The 22,291-nt window shown below is 39.0% G+C and overlaps 1 long non-coding RNA gene across 2 annotated transcripts in view; it reads right to left on the bottom strand.

The window, feature by feature from the left end:
• Positions 1-22,291, bottom strand: part of LOC113747216 (uncharacterized) — a 165,856-nt gene that overhangs the window by 140,187 nt on the left and 3,378 nt on the right. The gene's annotated exons all lie outside the window — the stretch shown is intronic.

Below are 22,291 nucleotides of genomic sequence, written 5' to 3'. Positions count from 1 at the left end.
TGCCATGCCATTTGCTTGTTTTAAGAACGTTACTCTTTCAGTTTGGATGTCAGCAAGTATTAAATTATTTCTCCGTTGGACTCAGGTCTAGCTTGACTTGCACCAGCTGTTCATAAATCCATTACCAAGTTTGACCGTCCTTCCCAAGGTCCTAGTAACTACTTGCCAGTTTCAAACTACTGATTTACTAAATTGGGTTGCACTCAAGTTCCCAAGATAGGAGCTGGGCTGCACTACACTGGAAAGAGGAGAGGCTGTAGTGGTGGTCAATTAATTTTTCTGAATGTCAAAACCAAAACTGGAGGTGTGAGTTTGGCCTAATGACATTTGGAAAGTCTAAAAGAGCAAAATTGAAATATGTTTCAGTGGTGCAACCGTGTTAACAAATGTCTAAGGTAGTAAAGTCTCGAGTTATATGTAAATCTCTTCACTGGACGACGACAACAACAACAACAACAACAACAACAACAACAACAACAACAACCACCACATATTCTTAATTTCCTAGCAAACTTTGACTATATCAATGGAAAGTCATTACAAGTTAGCATAACTTCCAAGAGAAACACGATTGTGCATATTCAGTGAGCTGCATTACCAGGAAATAAACCAGGAAACTAGAAAACCTTTTTGGCTCACTATTTCAGAATCCCAACTCTGTTCAGGACACAAAGTTCTTTTTTAAAAAAGTTATTAGCTTGTTGTCTTGTGGACAGACCTGATAAAGTAGTATACTGTATCTTGGCATTCTTTTGATCCATTAATTGCAATCAAATCTAAATCAGTTTTTTTTTTTTTTTTTTTTCCAGATTTCGGGTTCATACTGCTGTAACGTTAAGTAGCTTCAGCGGTATAGTTACTCATGCAAATAAATTAAATGACCCATGGCCATATTGTAAGCACTTGGGAGCGTGCTATACATTTGAGGACACTGCAAGGTTTATTACGCGTATCTAACTGTAAACAATCTTGAAGCGAGTCGTATCAGGGGTGGGAGAAGGTGAAATTCTGTTTGATATTTTTTGAAGCACCATTAAAGCATTTGAACCTCATGGCCATTCTTTTTCAAATCCAGTGCTTTAGTCAAGGCAAAGCAATGGTTACCTTGGTGGTTCCATACTACTGTTTCAAAACCTCCAGAGTACATTTAACAAGGTCAGAACGGTAATGTCAAACTGTACAGTACCATCATGTTCCCTTTCTGCCGTGTGATACAGTATGTACTAGTGTTTGCTATAACGTCATGCTAAATCACTGCCTTCTTCCTCTTCTCCCACACACACACTCATGTCACTCTGACACGGTGTAGTAAAGCATGTTATGATTTTATTACAGTGACATCAGTACAAACCCAGGGAGGCTGGAGGTTGAAGGTTTTTGCAAATGCATTTCCTGGTAACCTAATCATTTTCATTCCAATTATCTAAAATCAGATTTATGTTTCCACAGTTCCAGAAACTGTGTCTTTTTTCCATTTCAATTTTACTGATTATCCATATATGCTGGTTAATGCTAAATGCAACATTAAACATACGTGTTCCATGCCATGATGTTTCCAAACAAGTTTATTTGAGCAAAAACTGGGATTAGATCTATATATTTCAGAGCAAGCCAAGTGAGACAGGCTGCCTAACACATTCAGAATACAGTCTATATAGGACTTAGTGCCACTGTGCTATGATGTTGTATATTGCATCCCTCTCACCTCATACCCCTCACCTCATTCTAGAGCGTAAAAGAAACTATGGTAGTAGTAAAACACGTAAAAGGCCCCATCAAGAGCCAGCGTTTGGTTTTGTCCATTTTGGGCTACACAACAATTCTTATTTTTAGGTGATTAACAGTTATGAATTATCAATTTCTGCCATATTCTGTGAATAGATCCCTCTGAATCTGACGCACTGGACCTTTTATTCACATACTGTAACATCAGTGCAAGATCAATAAATGCAAGAACAATGAAACATGGAATCACAACTGTTCAACTACAGTATGACATTAATAAAAGTAAGGCGTTTTGTCTGGTATCTTGCTTTATTGCCCGTGTTACTTACTGTGTTATATGAATGAAAGCTTGTGAGAGGGGAAGATCAATACATACTTATCAACTGTCAGAATATTTTATATGTTGGCTAAGAATGTAGTTAACAACCTCTCTCCTGCAGAGGCTCATAAGATTGCCACTTGTCCTCAGTGAGGAGAGGCTCAAACATAATGTATTTGTAATGTGTTTGTCTGCCGGCAACAAAGCTGGGAGGAGGAATTTGTTTCCCTTGTTTGTCTTTTCTTTTGTGTTCACTAAAGAATTACCTACGTGGGCATACTTTTCTCTGCAAATAAGACACATAATAAAGCATGAAGACCTCACTGCTGCAAGGCATTGCCTGTGCTTTATTTGAAACCTCTGGAACTTTGAATCAAATTTTCCACTTGTAAGCAGCAAGAAATTGATTCACACCTAGCCTTGGCAGTCCAGACAGATGGCGGTGCAGCACAATGCGCTCATTATACACTGTTTGTTCAGAGTCTGTTAATTGTTATCCGATTTACTTTAACACAAAGTAGCAGTTTTATATTTTCAGTTAGTCAACATATCCCAATTCTTTGGGATGTAATAGAAATTAAACTGTAGTTAAGAATCAGCCTACTAGACTGTTTATTTTTATTTTATTTCTGTTCATGTTGCCCTCATAGCTCAATATAAGTAAAAAAAATAAAATAGTGTATTTCTCATGTTTGCAGTTTATAACCTGTGGTCAACTCAAATGAAGCAGAGAGGAAAGAACTGACAAAGCAGAAACACAATTTCCACGTTCTTAATGTAACGGGCTAGATTAATGAAAACTTTTAACCAAAAACTTTTTTTCTGTGAGGCCAAAGTCTGGACTGGCAAAGCTCCAACATAAGTAAATCCTTCACGTCTTGGCAACACAAACCTCTGCATGCTGTAGCTGAAATTTTGCCCTCTCCATGTGGATTTTATACCCTTCTGTTCTGCACATTGTTGCTATTCTGTACGCTACATTAACTATTGTACAATCCATGTGACCGCCATTCTGGCAACAAATGGAAAAAAACAAAACAAAACAAACAAAACAAAAAAAACTTTGTACCTCATGCCCCTCATTAGATGAACTCTTATACTGTAGCACAGGGGGGCTGATTGCCTGAGCAATACGGTTTGTTAATCTGATCATGTTTGTGTTTGGAGCTGAGCAAACAAGCTGCCATAAACAAGCTGAAACAGTGAGCCAGACCTGGTTCTTGCTATCTGTTGCTGCAAACCATCCGCACACACACATGCGCATCAGCTTCTTCTCCGGGGCTAAATAATGAAGAACGGAGGCACATCACTTAGGTGATTAATTATCCATGCCACCAGATGGGACGATGAGCAAAAAAGAAAAAAAGTCAGTATTTCTTCTTTTTTTTTCCCTAAATGCATTTCAGAGTGAGGATTCGATTGGGGTAATGACAGCCATATGTTGATGGATGACCACAGGCTAGTATTAATCAGAAATACAGATATGGGATGTTACCAGGACAAAGCACTGTATGTGTGCAAGTGTATGTGCGTGTGTAACCCAATGGAAGTGTGCTTGAATCTACAAAAAAGCCTCAACCCTCAGAATTTGAGGAGAATTTAAGAAAAGAAATGGTGTAAGTCAGCAGATTTCAGATTAATGGATCTTACCAATTAGACTGTATGTAATATTTGATACATTTTGGACTGTTCATCAAGCAATTTCTGATCTGATTAATAACTGATGCAATGCAATATGAAATTATTTAAATCCGAAGGAATTTCTTGTATTGTCAATTAAATAATTTCTTCGCCTTCATGACTCTGCCCAACCAATCTAACTACTTTTCATCTACTCTTCATAGCCAATTTGCCTAAAGTCAAAGAATAGTGGAAACTATTACAACACATTAAAAGCTGCCATTTATTCATTGAGATCAGTCATTTGGTTTAATTTCCATCTGCTGTACAGAAAATTCTATCAGAAGAAAACTCTATGGTAGACATTTAAGATATAAAAAAGTGTCAGTTTTCATTAAAGAGTTTGCCATGTTTGTCTCTGACAAGCTGTTGTTGAAAAGACTGAAACCAGATAGGATAGTATGTTGCCTCGGGGATACTGGGTACACACAAGGGGCCACTTATGTGGCCTGGTCAGGCAGAGAGAGTGGTTCAGGTCATTTTATCCCTCATTACATGGGTATACGTGTCAAATATCTATACCCTAGAGCCACATCACTTTTCTTTTCAACCCAGTTCAAAAATCTGCCAAACTCTAAAGCCTTGTTGGTATAAAAATACTGTAAGAGTACACACAATGTGCAAAATTAACATGAACATTCTTGATGTAAGTGAAGACAAAGTTTAGTCTGTCTGACAATGTGTCAAATTTTACACTGTACACAAGAAATATGAATCATCTTATTTCCATATTTTCTGAGGATTTCTGGATTTATATTTCATATACACATTTTATTCAGTCATCACCATGTTATCATTCCCCAGAGAGCCTGACCTCACCACCTCTGACTTATTTAACATCCACATGTCTGGTAAAACGTTTCTCCTATACACCGTACATTGCGTTAAGAGAATTGCTGACCTCAACACACATACTACTGCATGAATTGCAGCAATGTTATTTTAAAAATGGATCACATGGCAGTTACCACCTACTGTATCTTTCAATATTAAGTGTTGTGTTTAAAAACATAAGTTGGTTAAGGCCAAAATATGGCATCAAGTTGGAGACAGCCAGTACTCATGAATATAAATATAAATGAATATAATCCTGGGTCAGAGAGGTACTTGTTATTCAGTCCTTGCTCCTCACTATCATTTGTTCCCTTTTAAACTACCTCCTTTAAAGCTGCAGCTCCATGAAGATCTTAATTCATTGTGTTTTGAAAGCAGCTCATGTCAAAACAGTTGACTTACAGATGACAAAAAAAGCTTTCCTTTTAAAACTTAAAATAGAGCTGTGATCAGAGGAGAAGCTTCATCTTTTTTGGTGACACTGACAGGCTGAAACGTGATATTCAAAACTCGAGCAGTACTGGTTTATTGTATGCTAATGTGTCCAACTTTCCCCAGAGACATTGGAGCTTAATGTTTGTGGCTGAAAACCGGGTGTGGGCCGAATATAAAAATGAAGAAGATGGTATGTATATGAGGTAGAAAATGTAATTCAGTTGGGTGGCAGGAAGAGTGACCTCTTCACCTATTGATTTTTATTCTGTCTGAATGGCAGATCACCAGGGTGTGAGAAGCACATTAATTTTGTCATAAAAAGAGGACTAATTTGTGATGTGATGCATACAACTTTAAAAGTATGTTTACTGCCTATGGATTACGACCAATTTGTTGTTAAATGAAATATGTTTGACAATTGGTGAATAGGATATTTCTGAATAGTACCAACAATGTTAGTAATTTGCTGGTTGTTACCTTTGTACAGTTACTTTTTACCAGCAATGGGCATAATATTAATCTTATCATCCAACTGTCACAAAAATCAAACTGTCCACAAGTTTAAAAAACTGCATTGTTGAGTCAGTGTATGATCCAAAAGTCATCCCTCGAAAAATATAAAAACAGCTGATAGGGAAAAAGAACAATCTCCAAACAACATGTGGCAAAAGGTGAGCTTTTGAAATTACAGCACTTACAGTGGGAACCCATTATCTCCATTCATACTGAGCCTGATTTACCATTGTGCAGCTGCAAAGTTAACTGTTAAGTGAACCACATAGCTAGACCACATAGATTTTGGACAAAACAGTGACAGACAGTGAACGTCTAATTCTGTTCACACTTAAAACATGCCATAGACGATGACGATAGCCTTTACACCAAGACAAGACTTGGCAATAAACCTGATTCGGATTCTGGTGGTGTTGATTTTCTTTTATACCCAAACTGTGTGTGCGAACTTAACAGGATTTAGTCGGCTTACTCCTGTGAAGAGTGACGCATTAGATGTATTGAACCTACTCATTGACTTTGACCAATAACCTTATCAAAGCTCTGAAGAGCTGTGGCCATTTGTGTTATGAAAGAGAAAAAGTCTGACCTATTGTAAGTGACATCGCTCACAGAAGCAACATGTGAATGGACGGAAAAATAAAGCCTCTCACTGAGTACCCTGGTCATTATTACTCATCATGACTCATCTCTCAAGTACCTTTCCAACACAGCAGAAAAATGACTGTTGAGGTGGTAAACAAAATGTCTTTTCTTTACAAGGATAGCATGGAAGATTCATTGTACAGATCAATTGCTGGTAAACACAGACTGGTTGTCGTTGTCAGATTCATGTTCCCTAATTAATTCTTCATGAAAAATACGTACAAGGGCAAGCAAATCATACTCTGTGTTTGTTTGGGTTCAAGTCAACCAGCTGGGAGAATAGATAAATGTCTGAAAGAGAGATGGGTTGTGCTGTCCTGAATTTCTATCTGACAGCCACAACAATAACAGCTTTTGCTCGTTCCCCTGTCACTTACTGTAGCTGACATGTTGTTCTGAAATCCAACACTAACAGCACAAGACTGCTGCTCACATTCAGTTCTATTCACTTCAAGACATTTTCACATTCTTGACATCATCGCAAACACACACATTTTTATCCACACGGATGATTTGTAAGACAAAGAATTACACTGAAAAACACTTTAGAATGCACGTTGGCACAGAATATAGATTTCCAACATTGATTATTACTTATTTTTATGTAGTACCACACCTGCACCCTCAGAGTTAAGCTGTACTGAACAAACAGAAGTGTAACAAGGCTTAAATAATCTATAGCCATGCTATCTGCTGACACAGTCTGGGGCATTGCTTCCTCTGGTAGGAAGCACGCTGTGGGACACGCTGGTAAGGTTTAGGTAACTGTTCTGAGGTATGCTTGATTAAAATCACCAGCTACAGTAAAAATAACACCTGGTTGTTTTGACCTCATACTGTTCCTATAGTGCATTTGTTCAATTTTATTATCTGGAGAAATTGACAGATTATGTGATTGGCATCTTAACATTAGAAATTCGACATCACCCATCCATTTTGAGATGTGAGCCTCAAGCATCATTGATGTAAACAAAGATGTGGGCACAGTAGTCTCTGATTCCCCACTGTTGAGTAAGCCTGTCTTATACTTTAGGCTACGTAGTGGAGAAGCCTTTGGACTAAGCTGGGTTAGTTTGCAGAATAGCAATACCACCACTAGCAATGTTGATAAGTGTTTTCTGTCATGTTTGGTAATATCACCATGGTGAAATCCTGTGTAGACTAATGTATGTGTAATGTACCCGAGTTGAAGTAGGTCTCTTAGACTTTAAAGAAAAGTGGTGAATAGGGAACAATGAAACACAGGGAATAGAGAAGAGGTGATGTGATGGCTGGTGGAGCAATAAAAAACATGCTTTGTTGTTTATATACACACACACACACACACACACACACACACACACACACCATTCATTTGGATTCTTAGGTTTTATTTGCTTTTAATTTTGACTGAAGCTCAAAATCTCTCACTAACCTTTTCAAAGATCTGCCATTTCTATTTGTTAATTGTACCTTTATTAACACAGACACGTTAGTCTATTTTTGACTGCTTCACATTGTGAATCAAACTTTGAGAAGGTTTTTATTTCCATGAAAAGCCACTGTGCTGAGTAAAATCTAAGCAAGGCAAAAATGCATCTGGATTTATCAGGGCCTGAAGCATTAAAAGTACATGAGGGAGTCAAATAATAATGTTAATAACTACAACAATAAAGATAATAATAGTTGGGGCATACTTGTCTCAGATATAATAAAAAAGTCTAGTGCACCATGGTGCTTCAGTTGGCTGAGGCACATACTACATAGAGCAGAAGGTCGCAGCGCGAGGGCCACGATGTGCCAAGAGTCTGCAGCTTTTCATTCACCCTCGACACTTCAGCTGATTTCGATAATTAGTTCCCCCCCTTTGGTTTAATATGTGCTAATCACTGAAATCAGCTGCCATAGCAATAAAAAAAAATATTAAAAAAAAGATTTGAGACTGAACTGATTTTCCATCACCCGTAACATAATTTGAGTCCCCTGGTGTACAGTAACGTCTCAGTTTGATTTGGGGTGGTTTTTGTCTAATACATCTGACTGCAGGATTATAACGCAGAGGCAGGGGAAATAAAGAGCACCCCTAACATCAGAGGAAACGATTACATTGTATTTTACTGCCATATAATAACTAAACTGATCATAGGAGAAGAAATTTCATCAGGATCCGTCAGACTGACAGGGATCATTTTGTATATGTTGGTAATTGATCAAGGCAGAACACTGTAATGTCGGGGAAAAAAGAGAAACCTTATGAGTTTTTTTTTCCTTTATCTTTCTTGCAAAAGTTTGAGGCAAAGCTATGCAGTCAGTAATAATCAGTTGAAGATTTGTGAGAAAGTACTTAGACACACAAACCTAAGAGAGATGCCTCAATAACAGATCAGCAGGGTATTTTTTTCAGGGGATCACAGGTCTGCAGCTACTGTACGAGCTTTCTTGGGGAAACCTTGATCTGTGATTATCCAAGAAAGAAGCCAAATACTCTATAACAAAACTAAGAGTCTTCAGCCACACCAGCAACTCTGTGAGGTTGTAAGGCTGATTCAATTACAGCATGAGATTAAAAATCAAACAATTAAAAAGGACACTGAATATCCAAGTTTCATGATGACTCAGTCAAGACAGATGTTGAACCACAAATGTCATCCGGCTGGTGGCGATAAAAGAATTTAATGGGTGGCCAAAGTCAACAAGCTTTATCCTCCAGAGACCATGGTATCTGTACTAAATTTCATGGCAATCCATCTAAAGGATGCACATTTAACTGGAATCCATGAATGCTAACCTCACAGTGATGCTAGAGGAAATGTCAGTGGATCACTTAGGACAATGATTGTATCATACGTCGTGTCAATCCATAATATAAATGAAGGAATATTTTACTGCATATATCAAAAAGTTTATCAGCTGGATGAACAGTTATTCATTGTCCAAGGACCAGGAATGTTAGTACACGTTTTTTTGTTGAGATAGTCTGAACCAAAGTAGTCAGTCAATCAATAGACCAACCAAGCCAGCAGGTGGTGCAATCCCTAAAGCCATGCTGCTACCGTGGCTAAAATAATCTTGATAAAACGAGCGTAAAGTTGTAGGGTATACGACTTCAACACGGGTCACTAGCGAGACCTAAATGTGTTTCTCCACATCACCGGTACACATCTAACATCATTTCCTCCACATAATGTGACCACTGTGGAACAGAGTGGGTCTGTTACATCAAGACCAACAGACAAAAAAAAACCAAAACATACACATATTGGAGAATTTAGGAACGTTTGTGTTGAGGTGGAGTGAGTAATGGAGGTACTTGAGTGGGGTCAATGTGGTGTTTTCACCCTAAATGTACCCACCATTAGCCAATGCCGGAGGGTCCCTCAGAGCCTCGCGTACACTATTAACCCACTTGCATGGCCACTGGACTGGGAAAATGCAGAATAAGGGGATTTAGCCCAGAGGAATACCTCTGTGTGTCTGAAGGTGCACGCATGCGTGTACGGCATAACTATAAATATGCAGAGCAATGTGAGATTTTGCTAGTTTCAGCACGTGGTGTGTGTGTGGGGTTATGTTTCCATGTCAGCAGAGGTGAACTCTTGCCTGGAATGTGTTCACACATGCAGTCAGATGAATGAAGCTGTGGGGTCGGTGTTGAGCTGTGACAGTGGCAGCTGTCAGCACCGTGGTGTGTGTGATGTACGAGCTCATCTGTCACTACCAGCCCCTTTTTCTGTGGAGGCAGTGGAATAATAATCAAATATCATTTCCAATTCTTCCCTCGGTCAGTTCTTATCTTGAATTATATCTGAGCTTTATTGTTTCCTGCTCAGTTTAATTAGCCTACCTCCCGCCGCCCTCCTTTGTTTATGTGTTTACACAGATGAGTGAGACTGGGTAAATATTGGTAGTTACTTTTTTGGCTTTCTCCATCTTTGTATTATGATGCAAATGTTTGCCTGTAGATGGGCTAGACAAGTGAGAATACATGGGCATGCAATCACAAGATTAAAACTGGAAAATGCATTACTTCAAATCCATTGCATACTGCATGAATCATTAAAACAAAAACAAAAAAAAGCTCTGGCTATGTTGTTGCAGATTATAGCAATAAATATATTTAGATTTAAGTATATACAGTTTCTAAGCGCACTCATCTAGATAAGTTAAATGCACACGCACACACAGACTCATGGGGAAACATTTATAAACTGAAACGCACACACATACTCATACACACACACACAAACACACACACACACACACTCCCCGGCCTGCGTGCAGCCTCCAGGGACTCTGAAGAGTGAATATTAGGAGACATGCTGGTGTCACAGTGCCAGTATGCTGCCAGTTGCCCCCACCTGAGTCAAAAACACAGAGGATGAGACACAGCTGCAGAGCTGAGTATGATACACATACATGGTGCGGCGAGTATCCATGTTTGTGTAAAAGACTGAGATAATGCCCGGGGGGTACAATAAAAGAAAAGAATGCTGACAAAGAGCTAAAAAAATCAGACAAGTCAAAAACAAAATAAATTCCTTGTGGGCTAAAACTGCTGATTCTCCCAGAACCTTCTGATCTATACCCCTATGTCTTGATTATTAGGTGGTTAAAATAGATCTGCATAAAGGATGCAAAAAACTAAAGGTTTCTCAAATAAGTGTTGCTCAGTGAGGGCACAGTTGGTGACAACGCAATCGTCAGCCCTTCAGATACCCACGGTGTTCTCTGTGTGGGAAACATTAAAAAGCCTTTTGTACTGTAAGTCTTTGAGATTAAGTGCAATAGGAGGGGATATGTTACCTCATGTCCCTTTACTTGCTCCCCCTAAGGCCCACTGAAGCACATTGAGCAGTCATCACTGGGATCCCTTTATGGCTGTCCATTCTGTCCTCATGAATTACATCTCACATAATTTCCACCTTTGTTCATGCACGGCAGTGCCAAGAGCCCTATGTCTGACACCTATATAAATCAAAGAGCAGTTCACCGTTTGGATTAAGGTTGCCGGATACAAGCCATCGTTTGAGTCATGCTGTAAAGTATGGACATGAGCGTTTGCTGTATACAGTGCCAAGAGTACATGCAGAACCAATTGCAAGGCATGACAAGTGCACATAAGTATGTTTTATATAGCTTGTTTTATGCCTCGCCATGTTTACATCAATCATGTTAGAAGAGAACGTGCCCTTCAACATGTACTTTGTCATGTACGTTCTGACAGTAGGCCGAGATTGAAATGAAGACAAAGCACAGTCTTACCCCTCGTTTATTTTTTGGTGGTATGCACCAAAATAACCAACACGAGGCATGCAGGTCAACTTCTGTCAGATGCCATAACAGGCGGTCTGCAATTTGTATTGGGGTTAGCGTTTGTTTGCTCTGTATACTCAAGATTTACTGAACAGAAAGAGATGATTGCATAAAAATAAGCTGTGATAGGGTACGAAGCTCATTTTTACACAATTCTCCTTGTGATCACTTGGCACATCCTGAACACAGTGTGTATGATTCATTGCTGCACTTTATCTTCCTTTTTTTTTTTTTTTTTTTTTTACAAAAGGGGCTTTGCTGTTATCAGTGAAGCACTTTAAGTGCAAGAGCTTTTGTTTTTCTGAGGTTAGTTATACCTCTCAAAAGTCTGTATTTTTCTAGCTACCTGTGACATAAGCAAGTCCACAAGTAACCAATGACAAACAAATAAATCATTTATTGCATTTCTTCCTGTTGTTGTGATTTATTTATTTTGTTTTAACTTATTTTACTACTTGTTTGTTTTCTTTGTCCTCTGCAAAAGATCTTGTGTCATCCTATGGGGGTTCCATTGCACCAAATGACAGGGCACTTTGTTTGGGGTTGCATTTCGAGGGCTAGAGAAAAATACCACCCACACTGGCTGTGAGTCACGCAGTAAACATGTTTGCATAACTCAAAATAATTGCATTGCATCTATCTCCAAAAATCTAGTTATACCCTTCTTTTCCTTCTCTCTTACACTCTTTTTTCCCCCCACAGTGAAAGACAAAAACAGGAAAACCAATAAAGCGCAGGCCTCTGAGACGGTAGCAACAGAGCCACACATCATGAAATTATATTAACAGAACCACGCAAATTGTCTTTGATGCGAGCAAGCTTACTATGCTCAATAACCAACCTGCCACTTATTCAAAGAGAAAGATAGAATAGCCAGTGGCCAGTATTCACAGATGCCTGTGGGATTTGCAGAATCTTGCAAGGCTGCCCTCTAATTAACTGTATTCTTCTCTAACAAATGTTTGTTTCTGAAATGCTGCTCTCGTTTCTAGATCTAGCTTTCTGCACATTAGAGTCTTAAACTTCCACCCAGCTTAATGGCGAGCAATGTGGTCGCCGTGACCCCGACCCATCTCTTCATCATCACCCGTTACCGGGATGTTGCCATTAGCAACACAGGCAGCACATTCATGCATTATAGGGAGACGGAGAAAATAAAAAAAAAAGTCGTGGGCTGGCAGGAAAAAAAATGCAACATGGCAAGGAGTGGGATGGTGGATTCTTCACGGCATTGTGCTCCGTGCCATTGCTGTCAAGTGTAGGTGTGTATTTTTCTCCCATTTATGTTGCTGAAGGACGTGTCACATAGTACACTTAAGTCCCAAAGGCCATATACCGTATTTTACTGTTGGTCCAAGGTGGCTGAATTCATTATTTTTTTGATCCCTCAGGCTTCTCTGTGTCTTCAACACTGTCTTGTGTGCAGCTGATGGTCTCTGAGGCAGCAAAATTCAGTGTTAATGCATCACTACCACTTGTCTGGCCTGTTGGAATAGATTTTGAAGAGGATGTGAGAGGACACAATGCTAGAGGAAATGAAGAACCCATTGCCTTATTGACAGTACAGCCCCTTCACAAATCTCTCACTGTCTTTCTCATGCCATCTCTGTAAACGCACATTTTGATATTACTGCCTCAAAAAACAAGAGAAAGAAAATCTAATTTTAGGTTATACTGATATACAGTATACATGTGATACATACTGATATATATGGGATGGAGTATTAGTTTGGCAATAAGAATTTAACTTGACAAGCCAAACTTGTTATAAAAGTGAATAACTAAACATTAAAGTATGCCACCGAAATAACTTAATGTTGGCAATGAATCTATATGCAGCCATAAATATCTAAATTATTAACACTCAGTGTTACCTCAGAAATTTAAAATTCAACACAGTTTTCTGCTCTAAATTCACTAATTAGACTTATTTTCCAAAGTAAGGTACCCGTACTTTCTTACATTATCAGTCTGAATGGTAATGCCTCAATTTCACATACGAAGAAAAGTTAGTGTCTGGTTTTTAAAACTGCGCAGCTCCCTGAGCACACAGACCTAGGGAAAATATCACAAAAAAGGGGGGGGGTTGCCATGGCCATTTGATTGATTGTGGATGGACTGATTCCCAATCACCATTTAAGGTACAGTATCAGAGATTAAATGTTGCAGACAACTCTTTTTATGTCAGTATTCTAACTTATGTGTCAGCCATGGCCTACAGGTTGGGGACGAGCTCTTATGACATTCAAACCAGCAGGAAAAATCAGATGTTATTAGTTTTTTTTTCCCTCTGCTTCCACTCTCGACTCCTCAAGCTCTCATTGCGATTTTGTACATTTGTAGCAGTCTTATTCCATCATCTTTAGCTGTTTCCATTGGAATGTTTTGTTTTTTGTCTTTCACCAGGCTCTTTTGTCATCCGGCTCTTCTCCCCCTAATTTTTAGTGTTTTCAACTTTCTGTCTCTCGGGTCTCTCAGTAGCTTTGTCCCATTACTGTTTTTCCATCTTTTTCTCATTTTACTTCAGTTCAGTTCTTTTCCTGCACTACATTTCCACTTCCTTCAACGTTCTACATATTCATCTCATTTCCTCTGTCTTTCCTTTGCAGTCTGTCAAATGCAACTCCTCTAAGTCTCTCTCACTCTGTTTCTTTTCGACTTGTTTGTCTTGCCATTGTTTCACTCTATACTCTTATGGCGGACGGAAAACACCTTTTGGACGGCAGACTAACAGACTGGCAGAACAGCTAAATATGGCAATATCTTGCTATGATGGTGGTGTGTTGTTTACAAAGAATGGAATAAAATATTTTAAATCTAACTGTTTGTGTCTATTATTTAATGTATTTGTAAATTATTTATTTTTAGCATCTTGTCCTGATCCCACATTTTTATCTTTATGTTCTTTCAGAGAACAGTAAAAGATTTAAATATTTAAAGTTTGGACCTAATTTTACTGTCCTTCTCTCATCCACTAAAATTATATTTGCTTTTCCATTTCCCATCTATTGCTCTTTCATAATAAAGTGTAAAATAAGTTACCGTATTTGAAGTTACAATTTGTGATGTTAAACTTCAGATGTACTTGTTATAAACCTATGATGGCATTCTAGTTATGTACTAAAGATGTTTTAAGGTAATGTGTCTGGTGTTTACTTACATGTTTACACCTGCACTTACTTACTCAGTTCAGTGCGTTTGCCAAGCAAATCGCAAATAACAAGGTCATTATTTTTTCAAATGTCAGAGGGTAGGAGAATTATGCTAATTAAGTGCAAAGTTACAAGGTTAACAACGTTCTTGCCTCGAAACTGTGCAAGCATTCAAGTGAGATAATCTAAAGCGAGATCCATAAGATAATTATATGCAGCCGCTTTTAATTTTAACTGAATTCTCTATTTTGTTTGTCACTTGTAAAGCACTTGATCTTTGATATCCACTCCAACACATCTGCAGTATGACTACATGTTTATTTAAAATGTTTAACAAGGTATATAACTTCGTATACTGAATAGAAATTAACAGATGAAGAGAAAATCTTCAAAAATGTTTTTTGATAAAAAGGCTTCATTTTTATCATAGCTATTGACCTTCGGTGCTTCATTATGCTTGAGTGATATTCCATTAGCATCACAAGGATACACCTGACTCAACAGCTCAGTTTGATTATATAAAACTCACTTTCACCCAACTAAAATATATCCATAATAATATTAAACAGCAGTTGTGTTCTGATAATAAAAAATAATAATAAAAAGCGTTATAGGGCGTTGTGGCTTCTGAACATCCGTCTGTTAAACTCTTTTTGCCTGTACAGTAACTCTGTTGTGGTACAGAGCATCAGTAAGGTGCTAATTAGATGCTGCAGTGGAGCATGGGACAGAGTGAGTGGACAATCATCACGGCCAGAGATAATTTCACACTCTCTGCCCTGATAACTGTCTAACGGCTGCTGGAAGCACAACTGGCAGAGAGGCTCTGCACAGTAATCTCACTCCAAGCTAAACCAAGGCAAAAATAAATAAATAAAATAAAAATAAAAAACATCGCACAGGCAGGAAAACAAGCATGGTTGTGAAGATCCTCCACTGGCAATCATTCATTCCTTCTGCAACTTTATATCACAAAAGTACCTCCAACTCTCCTGGGTCTGGGAATTTTTGATACAGAGATGGTCATTATGAGGTGATGATGTTATCAATAATAAAAATATTCAAAATAAAAGATATGCAAGTTTGACAGTCTTTTAATAAAAAAATTTAAAAAGTCATAAAGGAGCTCAATTTCTTCTTTCTGGACTAACAACGAGAGGCCACACAAAAGTACTGGAGACAATGTCTAATTATAAATATTTCTGGGTAATATTATATACTATATGTACATTATTTGGTTATTTCATATAGTATATGCATACCCTCTGCTGTTACTGTGTTTTTTCTGTAAATAGCACCACCTTACTCTTACACACTGAAGCTTAAATATGTGATTCTATGTACATTGCCTTAGTTTTATCATATCAGGGGTTGAACTGGGTGGTGGAAGAGAACAAACATGAAGGGGCAAAGAAACTGTCGAAACATTATATAAGAGACTTGAGACTGCAAAGTGTTTTTATGCTAACAGATAATAACAGACAATAAGAAGCCATGGTTAGGGTCGGGTTATGATCGAAAGTAAATCGTTTGGGAAGGTATCATTTAAATATGGAAATAACACTTTTTCAGACAGTTGCTCCTGGAAGGCATTCATAGTGTTGCACTATTTAAATTAAAACTCTGGCCCCTTTCTCGCTTCCACTTGCCTGGCTAATCAGGGCAGGAAGTGGGCATGAATGTCGGATTGTCAGCTTCGGAAAGTTACAGAAAAATGTAGGACACAATCCCCCCTAATCCCACGTGTTGGATGAGTAAAAGTGTCAGTTGACTAACATTTCCTCTGGAGCAAAAAGGCCCTAATCAGAGGTTATGAAGACAGAAATGTATCAAATCTGCAAGGCTCAAACAATCAAGAAGACTTATTTAAGCCTTATTAACTGAAACTGTTCTGAATTTTGAACAGTGCTCTGTCCTCTTGGTCTCTTTCAACATCCATCAGAACAGGCTGGGGCAGCAGTGAGACAGAAAGTAAGGAACTAATGAGACAGCAATGGAGAAGACTGGGAGAGGAGAAAATAGTTTTGGTTTCATTTGAACAACCCTGTAATCCTGGAAGTTTGACCAGCACGTGTTGGTTGTTTGGCAATTTTCCACATCACACCCACTTCTGCTTCACTTGCCTTGGCCCTCAAATAGTCTTGCCAAAAATAACCCTCTGGTTTTAGCTCTGTGTATGCGCACACACACACACAGCATTTCAAAATGGTCCTCCTACCTGGCTCCTGTGTGATAGTGCACTGCAGATGTTAGTGATTGGCCTTGTAATGATGATAACCTCAGTCTCTTTCTCTGCCTATCATCTCATTTTCTCTCTCTTGAACACACACACACACACACACACACACACACACACACACACACACACACACACACACACACACACACACACACACGGCAGGTCTAGTCATCCTGTGATGTTGCTGCTAAGCCGCGTTATGTGTTAGAGTCCCTCCAGCCACTGGGTTCAGCTCGAATTAGCCTCGTTCCCTACCATAGGGCTGGCCATTTACACATGTTGCCAGGCAATTAAGTGCTTGTCTGACATTAGGGTTTGCGGTGAGGGCTCGCAGCATTGTCACAAGTCAGATAAGGGGGTGTGAACGTGTGATAGGCTGCTGTTGGGCTAAGGCAAAATGTGGGTTATGCTGACTTCCCAGTCATTCTGTTCTTTCTTTTGCTTTTATCATGTGTACCCAGTGCCCATTGGTGTTTGCAAACAACAGGGTAGAGAACCAAAAAGATCCATTCCTCAGATCATGCCTGTTGGCTTTGGTTGTCTGACAAATAGCTGGTATGTTGTTTGGACAAATGGTGGGACCTTGTAAGCCAGAGGCCTTTGTTGGTTGATCACACACACACACACATTAGAAGGCTGCGAGTAATTCTTGTTGAGCCACAGCTTTGGAGCCTCACATTGCGTGGTGTATAGAGGGAAGATGCAAGCAAGATGCAACATAGCAGAAACATAAACAGCACTGGCAGCTTCAGCTTCAAAGCCATGGGTTTTAGAGTTATCTCACAATATGAGCATTTTGAAAATTAATTATTGGATCCATTTATCCAGTCATTTCAACTCCCTAATCAAATCTAATTTGGTTCTACTTACAACATTGAAGTTAAAATGACAAAAAGTCAAACATTCGGTTTAAATAGATTTTTGTCGGCTTAGAAACACTACAGTTTTTAGTGGTTGGCTAATTAATGTTCACAACTCATAACATCGTAATGTGCTGAGTAGCAAATCTTTTTAAATGCTGATTAAATGTATCTGACACAATGAAATAACTTTAACCTTCTTACTTTTACACCATATTTTTCACACTTTCTTCTGGAACTTACTTCAAATCTCAGTATCAAAAGAGGCTAAATGCACCACTTGAGGCTTTAAAGAGAAACATAATACCCTGTAAAATGACGTCCAGTAATTTTATTTCTCACCTTGCTGTGGTGATGTGCATAGGTACTCGAAAGACCTAGGGATATCATTGTTGGACTTTTTAAACCACTTTAAATGGTAGAAAAGTTACACAATGGGTGCTTTGACCAGATAAAAAGGTTTAGAATTAGATGTTACTCTATAGTTACAGCTATAGAGCCATTATCATTTCAACCAGTGAAATTTATGGTCAGTATTGACTAAAAATGAAAAGCGTGCCAGTTGAATCTTTTCCTACTTTGGAATTAGCTAATAAAAAGAGGGAGCAAAGATGAAAGATTTGTGGAGCTTAACAAATTCAGATATTTTACTGACTGAGAACCAAATACAAAATGGAAACCAGCTATCGAAAACTCCAACTTAAAAGCATTGTTAAATTGTGTCTTGCAACAGTCAATCATGTCCAAGACTGGGTTTTAAGTCTGTGCCCTAATTCAGCAACTGAACTGTGGTCAAATTCTCAGTTCTTGGTATTGTTTTTGAACTGCTGAGAGGGCCACTTAAAGCTAGAAAAATGAGCTGTTACTTCAGTCTGTAATTGCTGTTCCAAGCGTGAAGTGAGACCTGACCACAATGTTGTTCAAATCAATAGCAAATACAAAATGGTTTGAGTTATGTAAGAAACAGCTGGGACCTATTTTAGGGATGGGATACAGTTAGTCTTGTGGGTTTGCAACAATGTTTTCATTGTTTACTGCAGATGACCGAGAAGAAAATATTGCATTCACAGATGTAAGCACAGATTTATTTTTTTTAGATGATGCTGTACTCATAGTATGAGCTTTTTCAACATTCAGTCTGGCTTCCTCAAGGGTAGCATCAGGTGCATTAAAGCAACCAAGGACACTTGGACACCGTGTTACTCGGTCCAAGTAGTTATGGTCTGTTTTGTTTTCTTCTCCCACACTGGGGGACATTAGTCACGAATCATGTAGCCCATTTCTTCCCAAATATATACACATACATGTACACAGTTGCATTTGGAAGAGGACAAATAATTATGAGAGGCCAAGTAGTATTATTGCTAAAGTCTGTCAGTAATCACATTGAGAACAGATGACTATATTTACCGACACCATCTATCCATTAGCCTGCTTCATTGCACCTTGTTCATCCACACAGTTGCCCCCTTGTTGCATGTTTAACAGGTAATTCTTCTTTTGTGGAAACATGCATGTTTGTCTCGACAACATAATACTGATTAGCCCCATTACACAGGAGTGATGAGCCTGTGAGTGTGTGTCTGTGTGTGTGTGGGTGAGAACATGTGGAAATTTGACATGTTTCATTTGGTTTCCATGCCATTTTGATTACCCTGCCGTTCTGTTCCCCTGTTTCACACACACACACACACACACACACACACACACACACACAGGCGTCACCCCGCATGACTGGCAGAGCCCATGCCTGCTCCCCGGGGCACTGTGGTCCTTTTATTAGAAATGTATTCTATCAGTGCTTTTAATGTAAAAATGCAATAAAGTCATTTCACGCCATGTTGAGCAACTTTGCCACATTATTGTTAGGTCTCTGTGGCATTCTACAGTGGGACAAGACCCACGTCTACGCACATACACACAGACACACACAAATACACTGATCTTGGCAACCTCATGTACCTCCTCTGACAGGTAGAGGTATAGAAATGAACAGATGAGTGGCTCAGTAAATCTCCACGTACACCGGTGTTGCTGTGGAAACAGCAGTGGGGGAAATGAGCGTCATCGAATCTTGCAAAGCTCTGTAGCATATGGATTTGATTGGAATGTCCCAACAAACAATGTAATGATAGCACATCACAGTCAAACAGCACATTAGTTTGCCTGTGGTGTCGGCACTAAACAATGAAACTGTCATATGATCCTAGTAAATCCTATACTGCTGGAAAATATTTGCTTCATTTAAAATTGCATGTCTCTTATTTTATCTCTTCTCTATCTGACCTTTCATCCATTCAGCTGCGATCAAAATACGGCTTTATCGCTATGCTATGTGATAAATCCTTCGCTGTTGTCACAACACGTTCAGACACTACAGATAATAAATCTGCAAGCTCTATTTTCCTCCCTCAAACCTCCGGTACTGAGAAAACAGCCCACAGAACAGCCAAACTTCTGCTTGCAAAGTTTGCACAGCAAGTACTCCAGGGAGGGTGCTATAAAGACAGAGTGGTGAAGGCTGATGAGTTATGCAATGAAATTAGTCCGGGGAATGCTCATTATTGTGTGTTTTTGGTTTGTTTGTTTGTTTAGCCTTTCCCATTCTTTCGCTCCTGTTTATCTCTCAATGGCAAACGGTGTTGTCTCATCTGAGGGCTGCTCATCGCTCATTGATATAGCACTCCTCTCCATTTGATATGCATACCGTCTAGCTGGTTCAAAATGTTCTTCCGTACAGCGCCAAAACTGACACAGCAACTTATCAATGAGGGTTCAAATCACTGACGCTCTATCCTCTTTGCCATTCATGCGGCTGCTTTATCAACTGCTATTTTCTCAAGAGGCAGTCTCAATGGCCACTGAAGAAAGTCTTGGATAGAGATAGAGAGTTATGGATAGAGGTTTGAAAGAAAAACTGAAATGAAAGCCTGAATAGAAAAGTGAACCTTATAATGCAATTTGTTCACAGAGAACGTACAATTAGCATGACAAGAACTGATGGTTAATTCGTGCTTGGCACTCGCAAGCCCATTTCTATTAATCAGAAGGAGCTCTTTGACCACTTCACTAGCTAATTTGTGAAAATGGTAGCCCACCCTCTCTGTAAACAAACCTCACTGCCTACTCTTCTGAATGTTCTTTGAATCTTACTGTGCCCGTCTATCTGTCTTACACCATCTCTGGGCTGTCATTTCTTGGCAGGACAACAACTGGCAGAACTAGTTCTGCAAAAAGTTTGTTTTTTCTTGGACTTAAAATGTGATTTTACGCCCGGTGCATGCCTGAAAGAGAGATGCTAAGCATCTGCAAATCATAGGATAAAAGAGTTGCAGGGTCATTAAATTAATCATTTGCTAACTTATAATCAACAAAGTACCTGACCAAAATGTACACTAACTATAGAATAATGCCAAATAACTCTAAACACACCAGACATATCCAGATCAATGTCAAAAAAAAGTTGAATGCACTCATCCACCTGTGCTTACAGACTGTATGACAGCCTCTTCAGCTGATTGAATCCTTACTGACGGCACCCATTGTTTACTTTAAAATCATGCACAACCTGGCTGCCCCAAAAAACAAATGCCTGTGCTTCAGCACACACCAGACTCAATTAATGCAATCACGTTCACCTTCAACAAACTGCTTCACCAAGTCTGGCAGCAGTTATTATTGTCAGTTAAATTTAGCCAAATCTAAAAACGCTATCCTGTTAGTTTGAGTGTTTTTAATTTCCATTTCATGTAGGCTAGAATAAAGTTATTAACTGGGCGTGACAAATATTGTGTGGAAAACGTGGATAGTATGCAGAACACATACACAACACCAGACTTTTCTAAATGTTTTATACATCATCTTCCTTAAAATAATCTACACTGTTGCATGTTACTCTTCTGTTCCCCACCCTCTGATCTGAAGTAAAAAAAAATTTCAAAGAAATGACTAATGTAATTAGCTGAGAGAATAATAATAATAATAATAATAATAATAATAATAATCAGAACATCCATATATTCTACCTTTTATACAGAATGCTTAGATTACGTAGAAAAGAATGGGTGTGCTTGAGTACATCCTTGTTGACCTTGTGTAAATGGCCTAGCACTTTATGCTGGTCTTTGCGATTGCAGCATTACAACAGAACTGTCTTTGTCTCTGTGAAAGGGACCATTTAATAAGCTCAACAGAAGTGGACAATTGATGTGCGTGTCTCTGCATACATCAAATGCATTTAAAGCTTTGGTTGTGCATTAATTTATCTACACGCACGTGTGTGTGGGCATTGCACAAACATCTACCCTTCATTGCGTGATTCTACTGTTCACTGTTGTGTCTATGTTGTGTGGATGCATGCATTTGTGCGTGTGTGTGTGTGTGTGTGTGTGTGTGTGTGTGTGTGTGTGTTCGGCTGCTGCAGTGCTGTGATCGTCCTGACCTAGAAAAGCACTGAGACAGAGAGCCGAGAGACTCTGCGCGGTGACAGAAGGAGGGGGAATCTGAGCGTCGGCGCTCAGCTTTACCGAGCCAGACGACAGTCTCACTCAGTCAGTCAGTAGCACCGTCTCCCCCACCCCCATCACCCCACTAACCA

Source organism: Larimichthys crocea, chromosome XIII, assembly GCF_000972845.2.
Source record: "Larimichthys crocea isolate SSNF chromosome XIII, L_crocea_2.0, whole genome shotgun sequence".
Classification (NCBI taxonomy): Eukaryota; Metazoa; Chordata; class Actinopteri; family Sciaenidae; genus Larimichthys; species Larimichthys crocea.
This window is presented reverse-complemented; position numbering and strand designations above follow the sequence as displayed.